The sequence below is a fragment of the Leopardus geoffroyi genome, chromosome B1 (genome assembly GCF_018350155.1).
Source record: "Leopardus geoffroyi isolate Oge1 chromosome B1, O.geoffroyi_Oge1_pat1.0, whole genome shotgun sequence".
Lineage (NCBI taxonomy): Eukaryota > Metazoa > Chordata > Mammalia > Carnivora > Felidae > Leopardus > Leopardus geoffroyi.
The window spans coordinates 186,484,580-186,509,104 of NC_059327.1; the positions used below are offsets into that span (position 1 = coordinate 186,484,580).

The following is a 24,525-nucleotide window of genomic DNA, read 5'->3' on the forward strand; positions in this document are numbered from 1 at the left end:
TGGGGTTTTTGTTAGTTCCATCTTACAGGTGAGCAAACGGAGTCTTGAAGAAGGGAAATCAATTGCCCATGCATGTAGGGAGTATACTAAAGTCAGCATTCTAACTCATGGCTGACTGACCAAAACTCGTGCCCCTTCACCACTACACTTCCTGGATTCACCCTAAAAAGACATCCAACCTGGCCGTCGGGCCTCCAGCTTTGGCTTCTTCCAATGCCTCCTCCGCACGGCTGCCTGACCATGTTATAAAGAACACTTTGCTTTAAGAAGATTAAGACATCAAAAACTACAATATTTCCTCCCTGGCTGGCCTCACTCTAGCTCTGCTCCCACACCCTCATTTTCCATCCCTTTGGCCAACTTTCCAAGAGCACCCAGGAGTGAATGCACGACTGCCAGGGTTCGTAAGTGCAATTATGTAGTTAGTAGGAATTTAATATTATGGCCACACATTTATGAACAGTTAAGCTGCCTGGAGGGGGTTGGGAAATGTATTGAGCTCCCTCTAGGGCTTGAGTCATGCATGACTCTGCCTCCATGGGGACCTGCAATCCTCTGGGACTTTCTCCTCCTCTCCGAAGGTAAGATACCTCTTATTTCAAATGGACTGTGAGGCTTAACTAATGATCATGAGGGACTTACAGGTGCTAGAAGACAAAGGACTGCTTAAATGCGCATGTAATATAAATCATACGTGGATAAAAAGAGACAAGTAAATTAGATCAACCAAAGGTCACTCATTTACTCAGCTGGGCACTCTAAAAGTTCATCCAGGATTGTTTCTTGCCAGGAGTGAATGGATTTGAAAGTAAAGATTTTCTATGGTATTTTGCTCACAAAAGGTTCCTGCAGTGGGTAAAGAATGATATTGCTCATGGTAATAGCAATGAGAGAGGCTAGTGAGGGAGAATAATTTGAAAAATGAATGTCTCTTGCTATTTTCCTTTGACGAACAATCATCAAAGATCTTCCAGATTTAATGCTAGGTCCCAGTTTCTGGAGCCTGTGTTTTAGAAACGGATTGATTGTGGTTTTTCACTGGGTCTCCACTACGTCCGCATCACAAAATGTCACTTTGCAGTTAGATGGCCCCCATCTGAAAGGCACCGAGAGATGCCCATTGCAATTCAAAAATCTCAATTTTCAAATATACCTTACAGCTTATTCCTGGTGAGAAACACTTTCCCCCCCTCATGGGCATGGTAAGTGTTGTGCTGAGAAAAAAGGTGGAGAGTGTTCTTTTGAATGAAAGGAAATTTGCAGCTAGGAGCTCAAGTCCCTGGAGCTTAAGAGGCCTCCCTGCTTTTCGTGTTTCTTGCTGTGCAGCTTTCCCGTGGGCTCAGGTAAGAGCCGGAGACAATTGAAATGGGAGAGGTAAAAGGCTCAGACTAATGGCAGCTACGCTGATCACCTCCTCTGCTTGGGCTTCAGTCAAGGTTATATATAACCTATACGTGCGGGTACCTCGCAGGCCCTCTGCTCTCAGTGGGCCAAGTTCGTGCAGTAAGCGTTTGGCAAACAGGATTCTTGTATTGACATTCGGGATTGCTCAGACTCAGACCGATATCTTCCTGGCTAGGAAGAACCAACCCCAAGTTCAAACACCCGGTTTGGAGTTGAGAGTTAGGGGGCACCGATTCCTTTGCACTCTCAGAGTGCCTCAGGCAGCTTGAACACAGAGATGGTAGGCTCCAGAGAGGGTTCTCAGCGGTGGATCTGAAAATGGAACAGAGAGGGGAGGCCACGTGGTGAAGCGGCAAGTTTTGCTTCCTCGTGCTCTTACTTGAGAATTGTTTGAGCAAGACATTCACCCTGTCTGCGCATCGGCTTCCTCCTCTTTAAAATGAAGGTGTTGGGCCAGTGTCCTCGCGGCCCTAACATGCTCTTGTGTGACCAACCTAGGTTTGGTCCCTTGTAGCGATGCATTGCCTTCCGCCAAGATGTACAACAGAATGTGACAATTATTGCTGAATGAATATTCAGACTTTTCTACCCCGCTATATTTTATCTAAAAGAAAATCTGGCCGCCCCTCTTGTTACCTCTGCTTTTCTTTTCTTTTTTCTTTTCTTTTCTTTTCTTTTCTTTTATTTTCTTTTCTTTTCTTTCTTTCTCTCTTTCTTTTTCTTTCTTTCTTTCTTTCTTTCTTTCTTTCTTTCTTTCTTTCTTTCTTTCTTTTCTTTCTGTGTGTTGTTAAAAAAAAATGAGAAGAGAGGTTGTAGAAGTTGGACCCATTTGGCCTTCTCAGCAGATTTTGCCGTTTGATTTTTTTCCCCTCACCCTTTTCTTACTGGCCAGAAGGGTTTGATTTAGTTGGAAATGGCACCTAACAGTGCAAATGCTCATTATCTTTATTGGTCATGATCTTCACATCCATTTCTCTATCCAAAGTCCTCAAAACAGCCTATTAGTTAAAGTACTCACTTGGACACCTTTAGGGCTGGTGTCACCGTGCAGGGAGAAGGGTGATTTCAGGAGAGTCCTCTGCGATGAGCATCTCATCACCGCATAACAAGCACAGGGGGGCTTGTGATAGGCAGAGGATGTGACCACTTAACGCCTGTCCCAAATGCCACAGTGAAAATGGCCAGTTGTCGCACCGTGTATTTATAATGCAATAACAGGTGACACAGGAGGGTGGGGGTTCCTGTGTTTCTGTCAGCCTCGTTGTCCTGCGTTGCTCTGGAAATTGGATTCATGCTGAAATTACCCACAAGTGCCCTAACCTTTTAGAGGAAGGGTAATATGGGAGTCAACAAGGGAAATGGCCAGTCTCCCCAGTAGTTTCTGAAGATACAGTTGAGCAGGTTGGGAACTTCCGGGTAACATATGGTTTCTATAGAAAGGATAAATCAGGTCATATACTTTCGCTGCCTCCCTTAAATCCCCCACAAGTGGGGCTGGACCTTGCGTTAGGAGAGTCTGACCTTCTTTTCAAGTTTGATGAAATTTTGATCAGAGGGAAATTAAATCTAAATGACTATTCTGTCATCAGAACTCCTACGGCGGCAGATCTTTCGTGGAGAGATAGTATTGTTACGAGATGAAAATAGTAAAATGGCATACTGCCTCTTTCCTGGCATTATTGTCTGTCCAGTCATGGGATTATTTTTAAGAGAACTATCTAGGAAAAGTATACCTACACACACATGCACATGCTTTTAGCCATCTTTCTGCTTTTTCTGCCAATGTGTACGCTTAACTAAATGAAAGTGCAGAAATGTAATTAATGCAACTATTCGTAGATTATTTCCTTGATAACTCTAAATGAGAGTACGCGTTGATCAGAGGGATTAATCTAACCACCATTATTTTGCCATGTACGTGTAAGTCCATTAGTCCGTCAGATTCCCAGTGAAATTGGGAAGGCTTTAGTGATGCCTAATTTTGTTATGAATTTGGGCAGATTAAGGAGGGTTTGAAGCCTCAAGCTCTGTAACAACGTGATGACTTTCACCCTAGGTGGAGGTGATGCAGCTAATTGAGCATGCTCATTAAATCTTACCCACCTGCAGGACACATCTCACAATTCAAGATGATGAGGCTCTGTGCCAGAAATAATGATGGTTTTCCTCCTTTTTCGTTTTAGTCATTTTCATAGGACAAATGTATTGTGCTCGGTAGGACTCCATACAGGATTTACTTGGCCAACACATGCCCAGGGGAACTCAAGGAGACTTGCAGGTTCTGCTCATTCCTGCCTCGTAAATTAGGAGCCACGGGTTTCCAGCTCACTCTTTTTGGTCAAATTAGCCCTCCTTTGCTTAATATGTATGCTCTAGAGAAGGGTTTCTTTTTTTTTTTTTTTAAGTTTGTTTACTTATTTTGAGAGAGAGAGAGTGGGGGAGGAGCAGAGAGAGAGGGAGAGAGAGAGAGAGAGAGAGAGAGAGAATCCCAAGCAGGCTCCATACTGACAGTGCTGAGCCCGATGGGGGGCTTGATCCCACAAACCATGAGATCGTGACCTGAGCCAAAATCAAGAGTTGGATGCCTAACTGACTGAGTCACCCAGGAGCCCCTAGAGGGGTTTCTTGATAATACTTTAGTACTATTGGTATTTTGGTCCAGATCATTCTTTGTGGGGGTGGAGGGACTGTCCTGTATACTGTAGGGTGTTTAACAGCATCTCTGACTTCCATCTACTGGTGTGAGTAGCATCCCTGTCCCCTATGTAGTCACAACTAAAAATGTCTCCTGACATTGCCAACTGTCCCCTGGGGGACAAAATCACTACTGCCCTGGAGATATTTCTGACACAAAAGGATGAGAATTTAGGCCTTCATATCTAAAATAGAGGCTGAATCTATGTGGCCACCTTATTGGGAGATTTCAAATCAGTTTTTAAAGGTTAGCCTAGATTGCTACCTGATTCAACTCAGCAGGAGAAATCATACCAGGTTGCGTGTGAAGTGACTATAATTTATTAGCTCATTAGTCTGGCCTTGAAATCGCCATTTTGAGCATTTGCCCAGGCTGACCAAGCTGAAGGCTGAGTTGCTTTTTTACAGACTCAAGGTTTCCCCTCTGCTCTTGGGCACTCATTACAGAAGCTCGCTGAGTTTACCATGGCCTGGTGCACTTCCTGATAAACAGCCTTTACTTGTGCACCCAACGAGTCAAGATCTCCCGCTGCCATCACCTTCTCAGCTGATATGGAAGTTCTGCTCTATCAATGAGGAGGACAAAAAGTGCTGATCAGAGAGCTAAGAAGGAGAAAGACCGAGCTGTCACATTTACCCTTCTCCTTCTACCCTTATAAGAGAGTCCAAGACTTCACAGCCTCTTGAAGGTTTAAAAGGGCAGCAAGAATCTCTACAGGGCTTCCTGGTGGCCTCTTGCCAACTGGCCAAGATGAGGGGTGCCTGGGTACTCAGTTGCTTGAGTGTCTGACTCTTGATTTCAGTTCAGGTCATGATCTCATGATTCGTGGGATCAAGCCGCCCGTGGGGCTCTGCGCTATTGGGATTCTCTGTCTCCCTCTCTCTCTGCCCCTCCCCTGCTCGCCCTCTCTCTCTTCTAAAAATCAATAAATGAACTTTAGAAAACAAAAACAAACGAAACAAATGGCCAAGATGAAGCGAGGGCAAGTGATTTTCCCCAAAGCCACACCGCGCTGGCATGCCCCCCGTGAAGAAACAGGGAGGATGCACAATTTCTAATCTCTTTCTCTGGTCACCGTATCTTACCATCCCCTTGTGTAGAGTCCAGAAGCACACCAGCCAATTGAGGAGGTTTTTGCATTCAGGGGTATGTCGTACAACATTCTAACACCACAGTAATTACTGAAATATGCAAGAGGGGCACATTTCATTTTACCTTGGACTTGATGCCTGTGAATAATTTGGAGACTGGGCAGCCAGTTCAAATATCCTGATGGATTTTTATCTGACCAGGTGTTCACTTTGTTTCCCGCTTAGTTCTCTGTCAGCAAAGAGCCCCTCCTCATGTTGAGTCCATTGAGGAGGGCCATATGGTAGGCAATACCACCCCTCAATCAATGCAGTCACATTTGCATTCACGCTCTGATGAGACAAGAGACGGGACACTCCTCTCCCATGCAGAGAACCTTGTGTTTGGAGCAGGACTGAATGTGGGGGATGAGGGTTGGAAGCTTTTTTTTTTGTAAAAACATCAAGGGTACTAGCTAAAGTCATTTAATTGCATACTGAAGTTCTAGGATGTGTTCCAAATTCCCCTCCTTCTGTCAATATGAATACACCATAAACCCTTTGGGGATAAATCACACTAATAAACATACTCTTTAAGAAATTAAGAGAACTAGGCTTCAATTTGGGTATATCCTCACTAACGGTTTTTAGGCTTCCTTGTAGGAAGGGCAAATTAATCTATTTTTATGCTATGCCGTAGTCTATGCTAAAGACAATTCTGTTTCATTAGTACATTGAAGTACTTTCTAGAAGTAATTTTACTATAAACACTGTAAGTATAAAAGCATTATTTTCTATTAGCTATTTTTCCATAGGCTACACTTTATTTCTATGAACTATTTTCCATTAGCCATGATGTCTATAAGAAAACACATTTGTACAAGAAGACATATTTCATATTTCTGTATTTCGATTTTTTTTTATAGAAAGTACAATGACTTACATTCACAAACAGATATCCACATAAGACCATTGATTTGAAAATTACCCCGTGCTTGAACAAAACTGATATCGTTAAGGTTAAATGAATTGTCAAAGTAGATTACAGGTGATACAGATACAGTTAATTAAAGTGAAGCAGAATTTTAAACAAGGTAAAGAAAGTTCTGGTTATAAGCCTGGAAAGTATGTTTAGGCCCCTGGATTTATATCTACTTTTGCTATGAAATTGTGGTTGGCCTAAGTCACGTTATCTGCTGCCTTTAATCTCAATGTACCAATTTACAAGTTTGTCTTACTGGGGTTTTTGTGAAAATTTTGTAAGGATTTCAGGTTATATTTATTTCTATGGGCATGCTTATATTTTTATTGTAACTGCAATTCTACCTAGAGTAAAAATGACCCATAAGTACAATGAAAAGGAAAACAATGATTATCGTTAAACTCATCCAATACTTGGAACTTAATTCAAACTTGAATGAAGTCATTTGTGCTTGTAGCCTACAACTGAACAAGTTATCAGTGTCCTTTCCTCTGAAAGATCACTTTCTCAAATTATGGGAAGGTGGTGTTTCTCATCCCTCTACTTTTTGTATTTGCAGTGTCCTTATTTAAATGGGCCCATTTATACCCAGAAATGGGCTGCTTAGCCACTGATTTTAGCAACTGCAAAACAACTACAATTTCAAGGCCCCAAAGGACTGTATCATCAACCTAAACTCAAGTAGCCCTCTCTGCTTTTGCCAACATTCCAGATTCCCACCATATTGATAGTACGTATCTTTTCCCACCATATTGGCAGTACATTTTTCAAGACCAAGGGAACCGATTCTTCATGCCATGTACAGCTAGAAATGAAGGGCTGTATTGAAGTGTCTTAATGAAATGCCATACCTCGATGGAAAAGGACATATAACAAAACCCCGGTTGTATTAAAAAACCAGGGTGCCAGGCAGGCAGTGACACTGATGCCACCAAAACTCAGTCAAGACCAAATGCCCAAAAGATCTTGAAAATCGAGTTAAACCTGTGAAGAATCAAATCGTTACATAACATTTACCCACAAAAAGGAAAATTAAAACAATCAAATCTATATAAATACATGACTCATGCTAACAAGATGACAGGACTGATTTTCATTTCAGTATTTTTAACAGACGGAGGTGAAACACACACACACAAAAACGATGTTCAGAAATGTACGTCTCAGCCAATTCCAGTAGGTTTGGCCCCTGGGAATGGCTGATGTGGCAGGAGGTGTGATGCAGTGCAGCCATACGAGTTGGTTAATAAAATTATAAATATCACCTATAAATAGCTCTCTCTCTTTTTTTTTTAAGTCTCTTTATTTATTTGGAGGGAGGGAGGGGGAAAGAGAGAGAGCATGCATGTGAGCTGGGGAGGGGCGGAGAGAGAGAGGGAGAGAGAGAATCCCAAGCAAGCTCTGTGCTTTCAGTGCTTGATCCCCCGAACCACTAGCTGGTGACCAGAGCCGAAATCAGGAGTCAGATGCTTCGCTGACTGAGCCACCCAGGTGCCCCAGTAGCTCTCTGTTTTTCTGTGTATGTGGAGATCTCTTTAAAGGAGTGCCGCTTTTGTTCCCTCTATGGATTTATCACTGACCCAGCCTTCACTCCCCGACCAGACTGTAAAAGGCACAAAGGCAGAGCTTTTGCTTTCCTTGCTGTTGGGTGCTGAAGACCTGGAATCATACCTGACTTGTTGTAGAAATGTAATAAATACGGGAGTGACTGAATGAATGAATGAATGAAGGAAGACACGTTGATGGGAACAACTTAGAACTTACCCGATTCAATCCCTTTTTTAAATAGATGTGGCAATGAGGCTAAGGATGACCTCTACATCGATCGCTCTTCCATTCATTTGTTACTCAATCCTCTCGTTCATCCGTCAGAGATTTTCTGAACACCTCCTACGTACAAAGCTTAGTACTAACTGATGACTGCACCAGAAACAAAGTTAAACAGAGACGCTGCCTTAAGGGAGGTCGGCGTGAGTGGGGGAATCAGGCACAGGAAAACATTAATGGCTCTGGGTGCGTCTGTATTCCTTGGGGATAGAAGCTGAATATTTAGAGAGGAGAAAAACACAGGAGATGATGGTGATAGGAGGTCGTGGACAGAGGACAAATGGCTGCAAGGGCCTGCGGCCGGAAATGACGTGGCCCGTGTCAGGGACCCTTCAGTGATTAAGCATGATGGGCACGTGAACTAACTTTGGGAGGGAATGCGCCTTAGTCGTGCCCTAGAGTCGGATCCTCGCTCTTTGGTTTATGAACTCTATTGTTGTCTAAGCTCCTTCTGCCTTAGCTTCCTTATCTGTAAAAGGGAAAAAAATAACAGGACTTAACCTCATACAGTTGTCTGGAGCAAAGATGAAAAGAAATACAGTTGTGCCTTATACATAGTAAGAGCTTGACAAAAGTTTGGGGCTGTGGTTATTATTATAATTAGAAAACGTGCAAAACAGGGGCGCCTGGGTGGCTCAGTCGGTTAAGCCTCCGACTTCAGCTCAGGTCATGATCTCACGGTTCGTGAGTTTGAGCCCTGCATGGAGCCTGTGCTGACACCTCAGAGCCTGGAGCCTGTTTCAGATTCTGTCTCCTTCTCTCTCTCTCTCTCTCTTTCTCTCTCTCTGTGCCTCCCCTGCTCACACTCTGTCTCTCTCTCTCTTTCAAAAATAAAATAAACATTAAAAATTTAAAAAGAAAGAAAGAGAGAGAAAGAAAATGTTCAAGACCGGGGCACCTGGGTGGCTCAGTCGGTTAAGCGTCCACCTTCGGCTCAGGTCGTGATCTCACAGTTCGTGAGTTCGAGCCCCACATCAGGCTTGCTGCTGTCAGCGCAGAGCCCTCCTTGGATCCTCTGTCCTCCTCTCTCTCTGCCCCTCCCCTGCTCTCTCTCTCTCTCTCTCTCTCAAAAATAAATACACATTAAAGAAAAGAAAATATGCAAGACAAACTTGGCACAATGGGTTAGGTGAGATTGTGAAGAAATTAGCACTTGAATTTTATTTTGTATGCATTAGTCCCTCACTGACATGAGTATGAGTCAGGGAGGGAAATGTTTGGATTTTATTTTGGAGAGAAAGAATTTTCTCGTATTTTCAAATAGAGGAAACATTTCCAAGAAGACTGAAAATGAGAGACCCATTTGGAGGATGTGACTGGGCAGCGGCATTGGAGATTGGAGATGAAAAGGAGGCAGAGACCCTAGAAAGAGCATTCAGAGGTGGGACAATAATGATAGGGAGAGGGGGCTCCAAGGTTCCCAGCTTGGAGAGCTTAAGAGAGATCATTAACCCAAACTCTGGACATAGGAAAATTAGCATCTTTAGAGATTTCGTAGGATAGCACTGTAGTATACAGCTTCGTTCCTCAGGGTGGTCCGTGGACCAGTGCCATCAACGTCACCTGGAAGTTTGTGAGATTTTCAGAATTTCCAGACCCCACCCAAGACCTCCTGAATCAAAATCCGCATTTGAGCCTAATCCCCAGGTGATGCACATGTACATCAAAGTTAGAAACGCATCATTCTAGGGCAAATTTTGCAAACAGCCCCCTGATCAAATCTAGCCCTCAATCTGTTTTTGTTGTTAGTCGGTGTGCCGAGAATGTTTTTTACATTTTTAAGTGGTTGGAGAAAGCTAAAGGAAGGATGATATCCTGTGGCACATTGAAAATTATGTGAAATTCAAATTTCAGTATCCTTCAGTAAAATTTTACTAGAACACAGCCACACTCTTGCCTTGACACACTGTCAACGGTCGTTTTTGCTCTCCGGTGGCAGAGTGGTTGTTACAGAGAATGTATGACTCACGAAGCCAAAAGTATTTACCATCTGGCTCTTGACAGAAAGTTTCTTGGCCTCTGGTCTAGAGAAAGGACTTGGAAGTTAAGCGGCCCTAGGATCTAGCTCTGCTTCTATTTTCCAATATTTCGTTAGTTACTTCAAGTCTCTATGCCTTGGTTTTTCCCATTTATAAACCGAAGATGAAATTTCTATCCCACGGGATCATAAGAATATACAGGAATAATGCATCTATGGTAGTTATCCCAAAGACTGGCGTCTATGGAGTGCTCAGTACATCTTGGCTTTTATTACTCAATAAAAATATTAATAAATGACCAGGGCACATCCCAGGTCTTTTGCCTTGATCATGCATGTTTCTCACTGGTGCCGATTTCCTTTCGGGCACATCTAACACCACTGTCCCTCTGGACATTCACTCTAGCTTACCTTGATTTCTGCCCTTGTGCAACTAACCAGTTTTAGAGGAAAGCCTAGTAATAAAGAAAATTGCCCCTTTACATCCGTAGTTAGGCCTGTCATGAATAATGATATTAATAACTAATAACCTACAATGTGGTATAGATACTAGGGAGTAATTTATTTTGATATTTTTATGCCATCATAATGAATTTGTTTGTTATTCATTGTAATTCTACATTCAAGGCATAAATCAATGTTGTTTTATATTCTGGGCAGATGCTGTGTGTATTTCCAGAGGTTTTCTAGGGTAAAGAATTCACATTTATTAATAGTAACACAAGCACGGGGTATTCTGAATGCATTTTAAAAGCTTCAGTAAAGAAATCACCACCATGGAGGTTTTTCCCAATTTGAGGAAATGCTGCAAAAAAACCGTGCTGGTATTTAGTACTTGGACCTTGATTTGAACTTAAATTGAGTACAGATAAACATTTTGGTTATCTTGTCAATTGAAGTATAACTTTTCCTCAAAAGAAAGATACTGTTTCAAGAAAAATGGAATGTCCCTGCCTTTTTGCCTGTGCCTTTTCTTATTAGTTACAGTCTGATATCTCTTCTAGCAAATACTGATATCCAGGGACATTTAGTGCAAAGAGCAGCAAAGCTGAGAATTTACGGGCTGCTATTTCCTGGTTGTGCATAGAATATTTGGGCTGTGGTGTTAACAAGTGGATAATTTCCTTAGATCTTCAATTATTGGAAATATCTTTTCTTGGTACAGACTTTTAAGAGTTAGGAAATAGAGAAACCCGATTCACATTTGTAATAAGTTATAAACATGACACATGGCAAAGCATGGGACGTTGCTTCAGTATGAAACAACCTATCTCTTCACAGCTTTGTAGGGACAAATACATATGCCTTCTATTTATATTCTTTTTCTCCATCTTATTCTGCTTTATTAATAGACATTGTATTTCCGATTGGCTTCTGCTATCGTTATGCTAAAGTTGTGTTATATAATTATTGAGACTATTTCAAAGTTTCAGTTAAACTTTTTCGTGTTAAACAGCTAAATGTGAACTCTTCCCACAAGCCTTTAGTTGTAAAACAGTGTGAAAGAATTCTCCAGAGCCTTTTTAAATATAAAAGAATATATATTACATGGAGGTTACAAATCATGCAAAATTGTCCAAAAAGCCTTTAAAATGACCATTGCTTAAAATAAATATTTATCTGACTACTAACATATGCCTGGGACCAACCTGCTAGAAAATGAGCAGTATGTGAAAACTGGTTACCACCACAGTTAGCATTGCTTAACTGCTACAGCAGGAGAACAGAGCGTGTTTATTTTTTGTAGCACATTTGGTATGGTTGAGCTTACTATGAAGATCTCATTCTCCCTTGCCTTTCCATCCTAGAAACACTAACGTAGTAATACAAAGTTCAACTTGGTTGGGAAAGGTAGCCAGCATCTATAAGTAGTTTAAAATCCAAAGTGGTAACTATGTTATGAACAGGTTATGTTCATAACACAACTATGTTATGAACAGGTTGCTATGAACAGGATAAGAAAAAAAAAAAGAAAGAAAAGAAAAGAAAAGAAAAGAAAAGAAAAGAAAAGAAAAGAAAAGAAAAGAAAGAAGGATATGACTGATCGTAGGGTGTTGGTGGATAAGTGATGACATGGGGGAAGGAATAAAGCCACATTTCATAGGAAATTTCACTGAATGTTTCTTACTGGACAGCATAGTCCTATAAACAATCTTGGTTACAATGAACGTGCTGTTCTAATTTGAAGCACTTTTATCGAGTGAAGTGCCTGGAATCCCCTTGTGTATTTCCAGGTGTGACAATGTGGCCTTGTATTTTCTTCTTGGCACTTAGCTCTTCGGGTTTCTAACTTTGGAAGGTGAAGTTGTTTGACGACTTGAATCAATCATAAAATGGTCACAATTCCTTTTGTTACTGAGTATTTGTGGACGTGAGTAATGACATGGTTCTGAAAATTGCGAAGAAACAACGGCTCATGCAGGCGTAACCTGAGTGAGCTTTAAATTCTCCGGAAAACGAAGCCCAGGCTGCCTCACCGGGGATATTGTTCTATAATCTAATGATTGCATAATCTCTAATGGATACCTTGGATGTTACCGTAAATGCAAGGGGCTGATCGTTCAAACATCTGCACCAAATACCTGCAGAAGCGTGTACTCTGTGTGGTTAGAGCTGAACCAACATGGTTCTATCATAAATTTCTTCTGTAACATAATAATACGTTGTCCTGGGTGGCCACTGAGAGGTTGACTGAAAAGGAGCAACAGGGGGTGATTTAGAAATGCCAGATAGCGCATTGCAATTACAGTTGCTAAAAATAGAAGTTGACTGACTGTGTCTTCGGAAAGATACCCTAATATTTCTTTGATGCATTCAATGAACATAGACCCAATACGTTCAACTTGTAACCTGCTTGGAAAAGCTCACAAGAGAGTCAAGTGTTTCCTTCTAGCCCTGTCTAGTTTTTGGTTTTTTTCATTGTTGGGTTTTTTTTTTTTTTTTTTTTGACTTCTGCTTTTGGAAAGGAAGCGGAGACTCAAAAGTTAGACCAAGTTGTAGCAAACTTTAATGTCTCCCAAGCAGGCAGGCAATAGGGGAAGAAAACAAGGTTGCCTGTCACAGCTTCGCATAATACGTTAGAATAGGCTTATGGGAAAAGATTTCTGAGGGACACAGACTCTGCACTGATGGTTTAAATGAAGAGGGGCTAGTTACAGAGGTGTGGTAAAATCGACTTTGTGACCTATTTTCTAATTCAGAGGACTTGAATGTATCATTTTGTGCTCTGAACCCTTTTAGAGGCGTCTGCGAACCTGTGAACTGGGGAGGGAGATTTCTAATGGCCGATTCAGAGAAGAATAAACCACAAGATAGCGTTAAGATTTTACAGGAGACTGGTTTGTCCAACAGCCTCTGTCAGGACAAGTAACAGAACACTTGGAGAACCGTGGACCGGAGTGTCCCGCGTGGTAAACGGTGATGGGGAAGTGGAAGGAAATGACCGTGAGTTATAAACAAAATGATTCAACCTACAGACACGTTCCAGATGAACCAGCATCCTTCAGTCTGAGCTTTCATTAATAACTGTTCCAATATTTACACGAATCCCTGATGATGGATATGAATGGTGGCTCCTGAAGCATTGTCTTGGGGAGGAAGGTAATGGCTTTGCTGGTAGGGCAGAGGGCGACCAATTTACTTCGCACGAATGGGTTCTAGACCGAGAGACCGATAACTACTCGAGTCAGTACACTGAAGAGGTTAGAGCAGAATGGTTAAGCTCTCGGTTTTTCCTTCTCAACTCCGAGGTAGTTTTGGGCTGTGAATGTTGGGCAGAGGGAGTCAGCTTTTCAGCTTCCCTTGGACCACCACCCCCCTCCTCGTATGTATCCCTCTCTGCTCCTTATTTGGGTAACGGATGTTTTCTTCAGAATCTCTGGTAAACCCGGGCTTTACGCACTGGAATGCGGTTTGTTTGCATGTTTTGGTCTTTTGTGAAGAAAAGCTGTGTGAGATATCAAGACTAAAGTCAAGAATCCTTTGATGATGCATGACACCCGTCTCCTATCATTAGGTTATCTGTTTAATCATACTCCCTAGCTTCATGTTCCAGACCTTCCTCTGTTCTGTTTTCTAGGAAAAAAAGGCCCAGCATTTAGCTCCCTGTAAAGTTTCCACGCAAGGTCTCGTGTGTGCTCTTCCCCTTGCCTGGCATAACCCTTCCCGCTCCTGGCCACCCATCTAACACTTATCCATCTTGACTCCGACCTGGCATCCCTTCTCGGGAATCATCCTTCAGTCTCTGTGTACCTCTGTCTCATCGCTCCCGTGTCATATGTCACATCGACGCCGAGTGTTGGACTCTGCTTCCTGGACCACTGGCCTTTCAGACTCAGGGAAAGGGTCTCATTTCTCTTACTACCCAGAGCCTACAAGAGCTGGCATGAAGCGGGTCATAAATAAGTATTTGTTGAACCGAACAATTGTATGATTACAACATTTGCGTTTTCCCCAAAGCGGGAAACACTACGTAATCCTCAAGGTAGCTCTAGTGTCCTAGTTAAAACTTAGTCCGATGTGTAAAATTTAATTATCTCTCTCTGATTAATTGGCTCCTGAGATGACTTTTGGATTTTCCCTGTGCTTAGGGTAAAATTAGACCAGTAAGCGTCTGCTTTGTCACACGAAGCTACCTGGACGAGTGAAGTTGTACTTCTTGTTAAGACTAAATTGCAGATTCGGTAATATCTTTTATGTGCAGTAATAGAGCAGGGAACTAACCCTAATTATCACTAGCGTGCCAAGTCCACAGTGGCTAGGATGGCAATGACAATGGCCATTTTCACCCTGGATCTTCAGCCCCACTCTGACACGTGCAGAGAATAGGGATCTGATTGTCATGTTCCAGCTAGGAGAGATCGAGTCATTTTGCCAAGGTCGCCATTCTGGAGGAAACAGGATTTGAACCTTACGTCTTCCCGAGTCGGGTCCAGTGCTTTCTATCCATTATTCCAAGATGCCTTTCAGCCCTGACAGAAGGCTCCATTGCTATTTGGGATTATTTTCACCTTCACCTGACCAATACTCACTGTGTTGTATACAGCCTTGTTCTGGCTTTGGTCCTTCCTTAAAGGCCATCTTGGGAATTGGAGAAATGAAGTACATTTTTGTCACCCTCCTAAAAATTGGCTTTGGAGCGAATGTTGGAGAAGAAGGGAGTCTAGAAGAGAGTAGCTAAAGAGATACTAGAGACTGATGATGTATTGAATGTGTCACTTTTCTTAGGGCAAGAAAACAGACTCTTCTGAAGATAAGTTTCTCAGGGAAGATTTATATCAGTATTCTTAAAAATGTGTGGAATATATACCTTTCTAGGAAGTGGATCAGAAATCTACTTTGGGTCTATGCCTATGATGAGTCAATTTGCCAATAAGGTGTTTTGGGGTTGGGACTATTTGCTATCTACTTTTCTAAGTACCCGAGTGTTTTATACCTTGCCTGCCATCATCCATTTCAGAGGAGAGCACTTTTAAAATGGGTTTCTGTCTAAACTCAGTCACATTTTTAGTGCATGGTGAAATTCATTTGAATAATGGGCTTTATTTTCTATGTGCTTTCAGCAGAATTGTGAGCATGGAAAGAAAACAAGGGAGATTTGTAGGGTAGCTGCAAAGTGAAAAATATGCATTTGAGTGAGTGATGGCATGTGATTGTTTTTTTTTGTTTTCCCCCATCTCTTGTGGGTACTTCCCCAGGGTGTCATGGATGGAGGGCAAGGGTGGCTCTTGTCCTTGAATTCACATCAGGACACTGTGACACTTCACAATATAGATTCTAGGGGGAAGAAAAATATCTCAAGGTTTGTAAAGTCTAAAGAGGTCTGCCAAAATGGAATCCATTTGCTTAAAATGGTAGGGAGGTTATTTACTGGATTAAGTGTGAAGTATGTTGATAACAGATGGAACGAGTGATCACATGACATATTTAAATAGTCTAAGGATAACCTCGATGTCCTGGTCAATGTTCCTTCTCTCGATTAATGCCAGTGCTAATTAACTGGCACGAGTGTTCCTAGCCATATGGGGGATGTTGCTAAAAGCCGGCTGGCAGCCTATATCCAGCCCCTACCTGTACGTAATTTAGTGCTTTGCTTGGTGCTTTGGGACTTCCATTATGGAACAGCCCAGCATAGAGAGAGTCAATGATTGCAAAGCGTCATGATGTTTTCTTTGTTTCTTTTGTGCACCTCATTCCAAGTGTGGTTGACAGAGTCGAAATTGCATTGGCTTTTTGTGGCATAAGTGAAGCTGTACCTGGTCCATGATCTGTATGAGGGCTCTTCGAGTTTCTGAGTGGCCTGTTAATTGATCTTTATTCGGATTGCCTAACAACGGGCAGCTAATTCAGAAATGATCTTCACTGAACCAGTGCTGTGCCATTCAGCTATCTGTTTGTCTCCCGACTAGAGATATGAGGTAAGAACTAGTTTAGGCCAAGAGAAAGTAATGCCATCTGGGAATTAGGTTATAAGTTCACGTCCAGCTACGATTCTCCTAGGGAGCGGGTGTGTTGGGGAAAAGAACTCCGGATTTGGAGCGTGTTCACTTGGGGAAGAAGCACACTTGTGTTGGTCACCAGTGTTTTGGCTCTGGGTGCTCCCGCGGGCCGGCTTGGGAAACAGAATCTTCAGGCTCACCAATGGCTACCAATCTTCTCCAAGCCAACTCAAAATAAGAGTAGAACAGAATTAAAACTGGGGTGATCATGTAAGTTATTATGAAAGTAGAACACTTACAAGTGGAAACAGGAGTTTGTCATAATTTTTTCAGGGACCACAGGCACGAAGAGGGACCATGCTGGGCATGCTGGGACGTGTGGTGTTCGTAAGTCAGGGCAATGGGCTCGCTCTGCAAATGCAGCTTCAGTACAAGCCCCAGGGATCCCCCTCGTCCAGCTGCTTTCAACCCCACCGAGCCTCCCAGACAGAACCTTTGAAACCTCCATTGTCTTGGAAAAGGTGTTGCTGAACCTGTCTGAACCCCGGTTAGCCGTAGAATGGGGGTTACAGTCCTTGCGTCTCAGAACCGTAGAAGGGATTCAATGAGATGTGTGTGAGGCATCTGAAACGGGGATTGTCACACAGGATTTGTTCCTTAGTGTCTTCTGGTCTTCCTGCCTCTTTCTTCCCCCTCCTCCCTTCCCCACGTGGGCTACTCTACTATAGCGAAGAAAATTACCACACGTTTTTACAGGTAGGAACCGTAGTTTTGTTTTCCCTACTAAATGCTGGACCCGCTGAAGTTAGCAAGTGTCCTATTAATCGTGTATCCTGACCACATGGTACCTGGCACAGAGTGGTACTCAGCAAACATTTGTTGGAGAGATGAATGAATTAAAAGCATAAAAGAATAGTAGAGGCTTTTCAGACCGAGAGGAGGGCGGCTGCATTCTTGGCTGATAAGAGTTCAGGAAGCACGAGAACACAGAGTGGCCATTCCCAAAAGGAAACTGCAGCTGAGTGGCAAAATCAGAAGGCTCTTCGCAAGGGTTTGTGATACCCGAGGAAAAACCAGGCCCTCCTGTCTCCACTTGGCTCCCTAGTTCCTGCTGTACGTCTGAAAGGGAAAGGAAGCAAAGAGGAGCCCAGCACAGCAGGGAGGGAGAAACACATGTAATTTCCCTGGTGCCCACTCTTCTGCCTCCCACACCGGCAGTTATGTAGCTCTTCTTTTCTAGGCTGCTCCAACAGGCGGCCACATGCCCAGTATGCATTGGACAGACCCAGGAGCCTGAGAGTGCCAGCAATTCTGTTGGACCCGAGAGGAGATAGATCTCCACGTGTGATGTGTGTGAACTCTGATGGGCCACGTCTGGACCCTGTGGCTTTTATTTCCTGTGTGTACTAAGGGGTAGTAAGCAAGCTTTGGGGAGTGGGGCATGAGCAGCTGTTCTTGACAAGGCTACGGATCTGGGTAGTGGACTAGCATGCACTGTGCACGTTCAAATCCCATCTCTCCTAATTAACACTAGTGTGACCTTGGGCAGGCCGATCGAGTGTTCCTTAAGCCTCCGGGTCCCCCTCCATTAAAGGGTGATGGTAATTTAACAGGATTATTTTGCAGGGCAAATAAGATACTCTACGGAAACATTTAGTACGGTGGTTGGCACACAGTAGGCACACCATAATTATTAGCTGCCATAGTTCATATTAGTGCTCGTCAGATCATCACCATCAGCCTCCTTATTAACGGGTTCCGAACCTGACCCTTCGTTATACCTAATTCTCTCAATGAGGTGATCGCTCCCAGTTAGCTGGCACTAGGGAACCTCCAGGGGGGAACAGTAGATATTGCAAGACAGGGAATTGTCACATCAAGTATATTACATGCTTCAACAGCCAGGGGCTGATTAGTACAAATCGAATTTCGCACTAACCTGCCAGAGGCAGAGAGTGCACAATTGGGCTCTGTGAGTTCAGTCTGATTGTTGTAAGGAGATATTGACACCAGGGGTGTCACATGAATATTCAAAAATGCTATCTCTGTAGCCGTTAATAAGAGAGCAAAATACCTGCACACATAATATACGTAGATATTAATTCTTTTTAACCTCCCCACCAGGAAAGGAATACATACACCTGAAAACTACCCCCAGCCTTGATGCTTGGAGGCCAGGATCTGCCTTGGGGGGAAAACCTAAAAAGGATCAAAAAAAGAACCAATCCCCTCGACTTTCGGAGCAGGCTTTATTCAGGGCCCTTTTTCTCGTTCCCGTCCGTCTGAGTTGCACTCGTACCCGCTGCTCTTCCTACTAATATTATTCCACTGTCAAGTTCCTGGCACACGGCGGGGGAAAGATTTTTTTTTCTTTCTTTTTTTTTTTTCCCGTACTTTGAGCTTGAGCTGGGCAACGGGAGATCCTCCTGTTCGGGATTTGTAGCCGCCCGATGCCATTCTTCAAGCTGAAGCCGCTGCGCGCCCGCGCGCGAGGTATTTTGGCAACTGTTCGAGCCAGTCCCGCTTTGGCTCCGCCTGATGGAGACGAGCAGCGAGTTTCTCCTTGGTGCTTCCGTTCACGGCTCGCTCGCGGTGAAAATAGACCCTGCTTTCATCTTGCGGCGCCTGACGACGAGATGTCTCCCAGACTGCAAGTCAGCATTTGCCCGCACAATCGTTTGGCAAAATCTATTTTTAAAAAGGCCATCGGGTCTCCTGGTGGGCAAAGTGGGTACTGTTTTCTGGGGGGAACGGGAGGGAGCGCGTCCCCCGCGACGTGTTGTCAGGCAGCGAGGCCCAATTCGTTCCCTGCTTCCCCCACTCTGTCTGGGAGCACGGCGTCCTAAAGATATCCGTGCCAAGTTATGATAGGGAGAGAGAGAGAGTCTGTTTGGTCCCCGGGAGGAGGGAGGGTCGGGCCTGTCATTCTGCGACCGCCTCCAGCTGTGCGGGATCCTGCCACTTGGGCATCTCCGGCCGTTTGTGACTCACATCTGCAGGTCACATGAGGCTGACCATCGTGACATGTGCGTCACTGGCATTGGAAATACAAACTCAGAAATCAGGTTGGGCTTCTTTCGGTCGTTTGTTCCTCTTTCTATGTAACGGGAGCGGATCAGAAAGGCTTGATGAGGGTTTCGTGAGTCAGGAGTTTTTTTGGAAAACAAACATGGGGACTTGGGGACAGTTAAAGGACCCAGACTGATGTGGCTATAAAAGGCAAGCCTTGTGCCTCGCACACTACTAGGCCCTGAGCTTCGCCAACCCTGTGCTTTGACGCCCCCCCCCCCCCCCCCGCCCCTCCTGCTGGGCCCACCCTCCCCGCCTACTCATTCCCAGTGTCTGCTCCCTGCGGCACCCTTTCCTCTCGCCCAGGCACCGTCCTCTCGATCATTGCTGCTGCCTCAGTTGCTTCTCATCGGAGAGCATTTGCTTTCCTGATCTGTTATATTGCTTCACTGACTGGTTCTTCAACTTTTGGGTGGCTCTCTTTGTCCCTTGTCTCTTCAGCTAGATTATACATTGTGCGCGGGACAGAACCACATCCTAGGTGTCTTTGTTATGTGTCACTGGTCCCGGTGCATGCATGTTTCTATCTTTTTCTTAATAGCTTATCAATATTAAGAAGCGTAATACCTTTACGTCATTAAAAATTGTGAGCAGAGAGAAACAATCACTTTAAAATAATTGAAGAAAACGGCCAACGTTGTTCAGTCTGGGTTGTAGCTTCTCATACAGACACAGTTTTTAATCACTCCATCTGGGTGAGAGATTAAGTGGATCTCCCCACAAAGAGAGGAGGTGGGAGAGAGAACACGTGTCTCATACGTGTTAACCCACGAATCCTCAGGACCAGCCTATGGGGATGTGTGCAACTTACCATCTTTGTTCTGGAGATTAAGACCCCGGGGCTCAGAGCTGTGAACTGACTCGTGCAAGGTCGTATCATTCCCATGTGACAGAGGATCGGATGCTCTACCTAGTGTTCTGTAAGCTACTTTTGAAATTTTTTTTATTTTTGTTCTCGCTTGACAACACAGTAACCCATTCATTTCTTTCTTTTTTTTTTTTTTAATTTTTTTTTTCAACGTTTATTTATTTTTGGGACAGAGAGAGACAGAGCATGAACGGGGGAGGGGCAGAGAGAGAGGGAGACACAGAATCGGAAACAGGCTCCGGGCTCTGAGCCATCAGCCCAGAGCCCGACGCGGGGCTCGAACTCACGGACCGCGAGATCGTGACCTGGCTGAAGTCGGACGCTTAACCGACTGCGCCACCCAGGCGCCCCCCCATTCATTTCTCTAGCAGGTATTTCTGAAGTACCTGGTAAGCGCCACCGCGCAGTGTTAGGAGAATTTTGCGCAGAACAGAATTACTCTCTGCCCTCATGAAGTGGGGAGGAGGCTGTCGAGACACCACGTGCGTGTGATGTGTGCTCGAGGGTAAGAGCAGCTCAGGGTACCGTGGGGGCACGTGGTAACGTGTAACCTAATCTGGAAGAGGTGCACGTATCTATTTACCATGAGCGTTCACGACTGCGTGATTTCAAATAGGCTTTTTATTTTAGAATAAAATTTATGGAAGTTATGGAAAAGTTGTAAAGAGAATTTGGAGAATTCCCACACACTTTGTACCCCGTTTCACCTAATTTAGTATCTTCTATTACTCCGGCGTGCTTGTCACAACTAATGAACCAATATTGATACATGACTATTAACTAAACTCAGTTCTTTAATCGGATTTCATTAGTTTTTCCCTAATGTCCTTTTTCTGTTCCAGGATCCCATCCAGGATCCCACATTCCATTTAGTTGTCATGTCTCCTTAGGCTTCTCTGGGCTGTGACAGTTTCTCAGACTCTCCTTGATTTTTGATGATCTTGACAGTTTTGAAGAATACTCGTCAGATGTGTTATAGGATGAGCCTCAACTGGGATTTGTCTGCTGCTTTTCTCGTGATTAGACTGTGGTTACGGGTTTGGGGGAGGAAGTCCACAGAGGTAAAGTGCTGTCCTCAACATATCATGTCAAGAATACATGCTTTCAACATGAATTATGATGTTAATCTTGATCACCTGGCTCAGGTCTGCGTGTCAGATTTCTCTGCTGTAAAGTTACTTTCTACCCCACGTTTTATATTGTACTCTTTAGAAACAAGTCACTAAGTATAGCCCACACTTAAGGGGTGGGAGTTATGTTCCACTTCCTTGAGCAGGGAGCATGATTGCATTTTTACAGTGCAAAGATGTTCCACAACTGATTTCCTCAACCCCCTCTTGATGGACATTGAGGTTTTCCTATATGTACGAACCGCTAAAGGGATGCCAAATGACTACCCTTTACAAATATCCTCGAACCCTTCAAATTCTTTTCCTTAGAATAAACTCCTCTACATACATTTGGGCCAACACACAGGCATTTTGAAAAAAATATTTAAATTTATATTGACAAATTACTTTCTAGAAGGGCAATACCTCTTTTAGCCGCTGGGTGCTAGCTAGCTTCACCAAGCCATAGCAACGCTGTGTGTTATTCATTTTATCGTTGATGATTTGATAAGCAGATAACTTAAGCATGTAAGAGGCTATACAACTAAAAGAAGGATACAGAATCAAAGGCTTATTTTGACTGAGAAATCATAATCACTTTCTTATTTTAAAATGGAATAAACTGAAGTTGACCAAAAAGTTTATGCCGTGGGTATTTGCTAGACCATATTCTGGATAGGTAAATAGTCCCCAGTCCCAAGGATACTTCTGTCTAGAGAGGGAGACTATATATCTATATCTATATCTATATCTATATCTATATCTATCTATCTATCTATCTATCTATCTATAGATAGATAAATAGATACACACATACACACATATTTATTTATATATAACTCAAAAATTTCCTGTAATCGGAATAATACTTACAATTCAAATTGTTCTTGCATTTACTCCATTAAGAATTCACAAAATACCTCTCGAGATGGTCTACATGACTTTTCATGCTGAAAAATAGTGAAGATTTTTTGAAGTATCTCAGTAGTGCTAAAATTTATTTAACACGAAATTTAGAGACCTACATAGATGGAGTAGTCATTGGTGCATGAAGGAACCTGCACTCCAAACAGAAATTGTTTATGTAAATATTGGACTCGGAACAGATCTTCACTGAGGAAACCTGCCTTTGTGAGTTCACAGATGCCAAATGGGAGGTGATTATGAAAGAATTATGAATTCCAAGATGTAGTGTTACGTGCGCCTTAGTTTAGATTCCCAAAGGGACCAATTTACTAATACTAAGTGTATGAGCACTAAATGGGATCTGGTGAAAACAGAGCTACACAGCTTCAGCGAGTATGGAAGTGAATTTTAAACAAATAACCGCAATGTGGCTGTTTCCACAGACTGAGATTTTTGTCCTAAACCCTATAAAGTTTGTGATGATCTTAATGTACTATGTCTAGATGCTTTACCAGAGAAACACAGAAAAATTCTGAGAGCATGTAGAATTGATAAGAAATTGGGAATCATTTGGATACAATCAAAGGCTAAATATTGATACCAGTTCTTTTCCCCAGAGGGACATTTTCAACTGTTTTGAATTGAATTGAATTGAAGTGAAGTGAAGTGAAGTGAAGTGAATTCAACTACTTACTCCTCTTGCTGCTCATTGGCTCCTTGTTTCTTCCAAGGAGACCTGTGCTGTTGACGGTGTTGTTTTAGAACATATTTGGATCAGCATGGCAAGAGGTGAAATTTGAAAATTATTTCAATAAGGTCGAAAATTCATGGCATTGTACTCTTTCTTTTTATCCTTCTTCACCTTCCTCCTCTTCCTCTTCTCCTCCTTCTCCCTCTCCTTCTTGTTTTTCCTTTGCTTTCTGGAAATACATTGCCCTATGTAATAGAAAGACTGTATCTCCTGACATGTGTGGTACTCTTAGATTGTTGATTTTAGGAGCTAAAGCCTTTGCCCAGCTTGAAGTAAGGAGGACAAAGAGGTTCTGGCCATTCTCTGAAATAACGGTGGTTTTTTTTTAGTCACCAAACCCAATTAAAATCATTCTTAGTAGTCTAGGTAAGCAGGAGAAGGAAAGCTATTATACTCATTCTTTACAATGTAATTGTAGTGCTGGTCAGTGTTGTGACTTGGGTTCATGCAGTGAGGTTTTTTTAGTGATGATGCCCAACATGTGTCCAGGGAAATAATACCTGAAAGGATCGATGGATATGAAGCCCACTTAGTAGTGATACTGTGCCCTAGGACCTCACATGGCCCCCATAAAGCTAGAACAGTCTTGCATCAGAATTCCTGCTACAAAAAGCAACACTAGGTGCCCTCTGACATGGAAATCCATCACCAGAGCCATTCTCCTTTCTAAAATGAGTATGTGTGAAGTGGAATATATACTCTATCTGTGGAGTTTATAAGTCCCTTCAGGGACGAGGTTAAAGGTGGGTCATTATTTCCATTTTAGAAGGTAATGCTGAAATTCTTTGTTGATATCGGTGGCCCGTCTGATGCAGTCTGCGACGTATCACACTCTAATCTATGGGTTGGACTTTTACTTTCTCTCTTACAAAGCAACGGGGATTGGTTCATTCATTTTAGACAGAAGGCACTGAAAAAAATCTATTTTCAGTGATTCAGCGTTCTGGTTTTGCCCAGGTCTCTCTTTAACAAACATTAATTTTATAAGACGTTTTTGCGGAAGCTAATGGTTTGGGGACACTCCATTTAGGGCTTTAAAGTTCATCTATTTCATACTGAGCTAAGTTGTGTTCTAGGGTCTTCAGGGGAATAATCTTATGCTGAAGCTTTTAAGTAGCAAGTCACCAAGAAGGAGCCAAGCAAATTAGAATTGGATTTTGTCGGCTGACTCTGTGAGGCCTGGGTCTAGTTTGTCAGAAAGCCCATAAAACAAGATAATTCCATGAACTAACCACAAAATATAAACAGAAGCAAAAACAACATGCGCGCACACACACACACACACACACACACACACACGCACTGGAATGTATGAGATAAAAACATCTCGTGGATTAATTTTGCTGATGTCATCTGGTTTCATAATGTCGCTTCTACTGACTATACCATTACTATTCATTTGATATTATCATAAGCATGTAGAGTCAGTGAA

At 43.0% G+C, this 24,525-nt stretch overlaps 1 protein-coding gene across 2 annotated transcripts in view; it reads left to right on the plus strand.

Moving 5' to 3' along the window:
* PPARGC1A (PPARG coactivator 1 alpha) overlaps window positions 1-24,525 on the plus strand; it is a 655,796-nt gene that overhangs the window by 480,573 nt on the left and 150,698 nt on the right. The window lies entirely within an intron of this gene.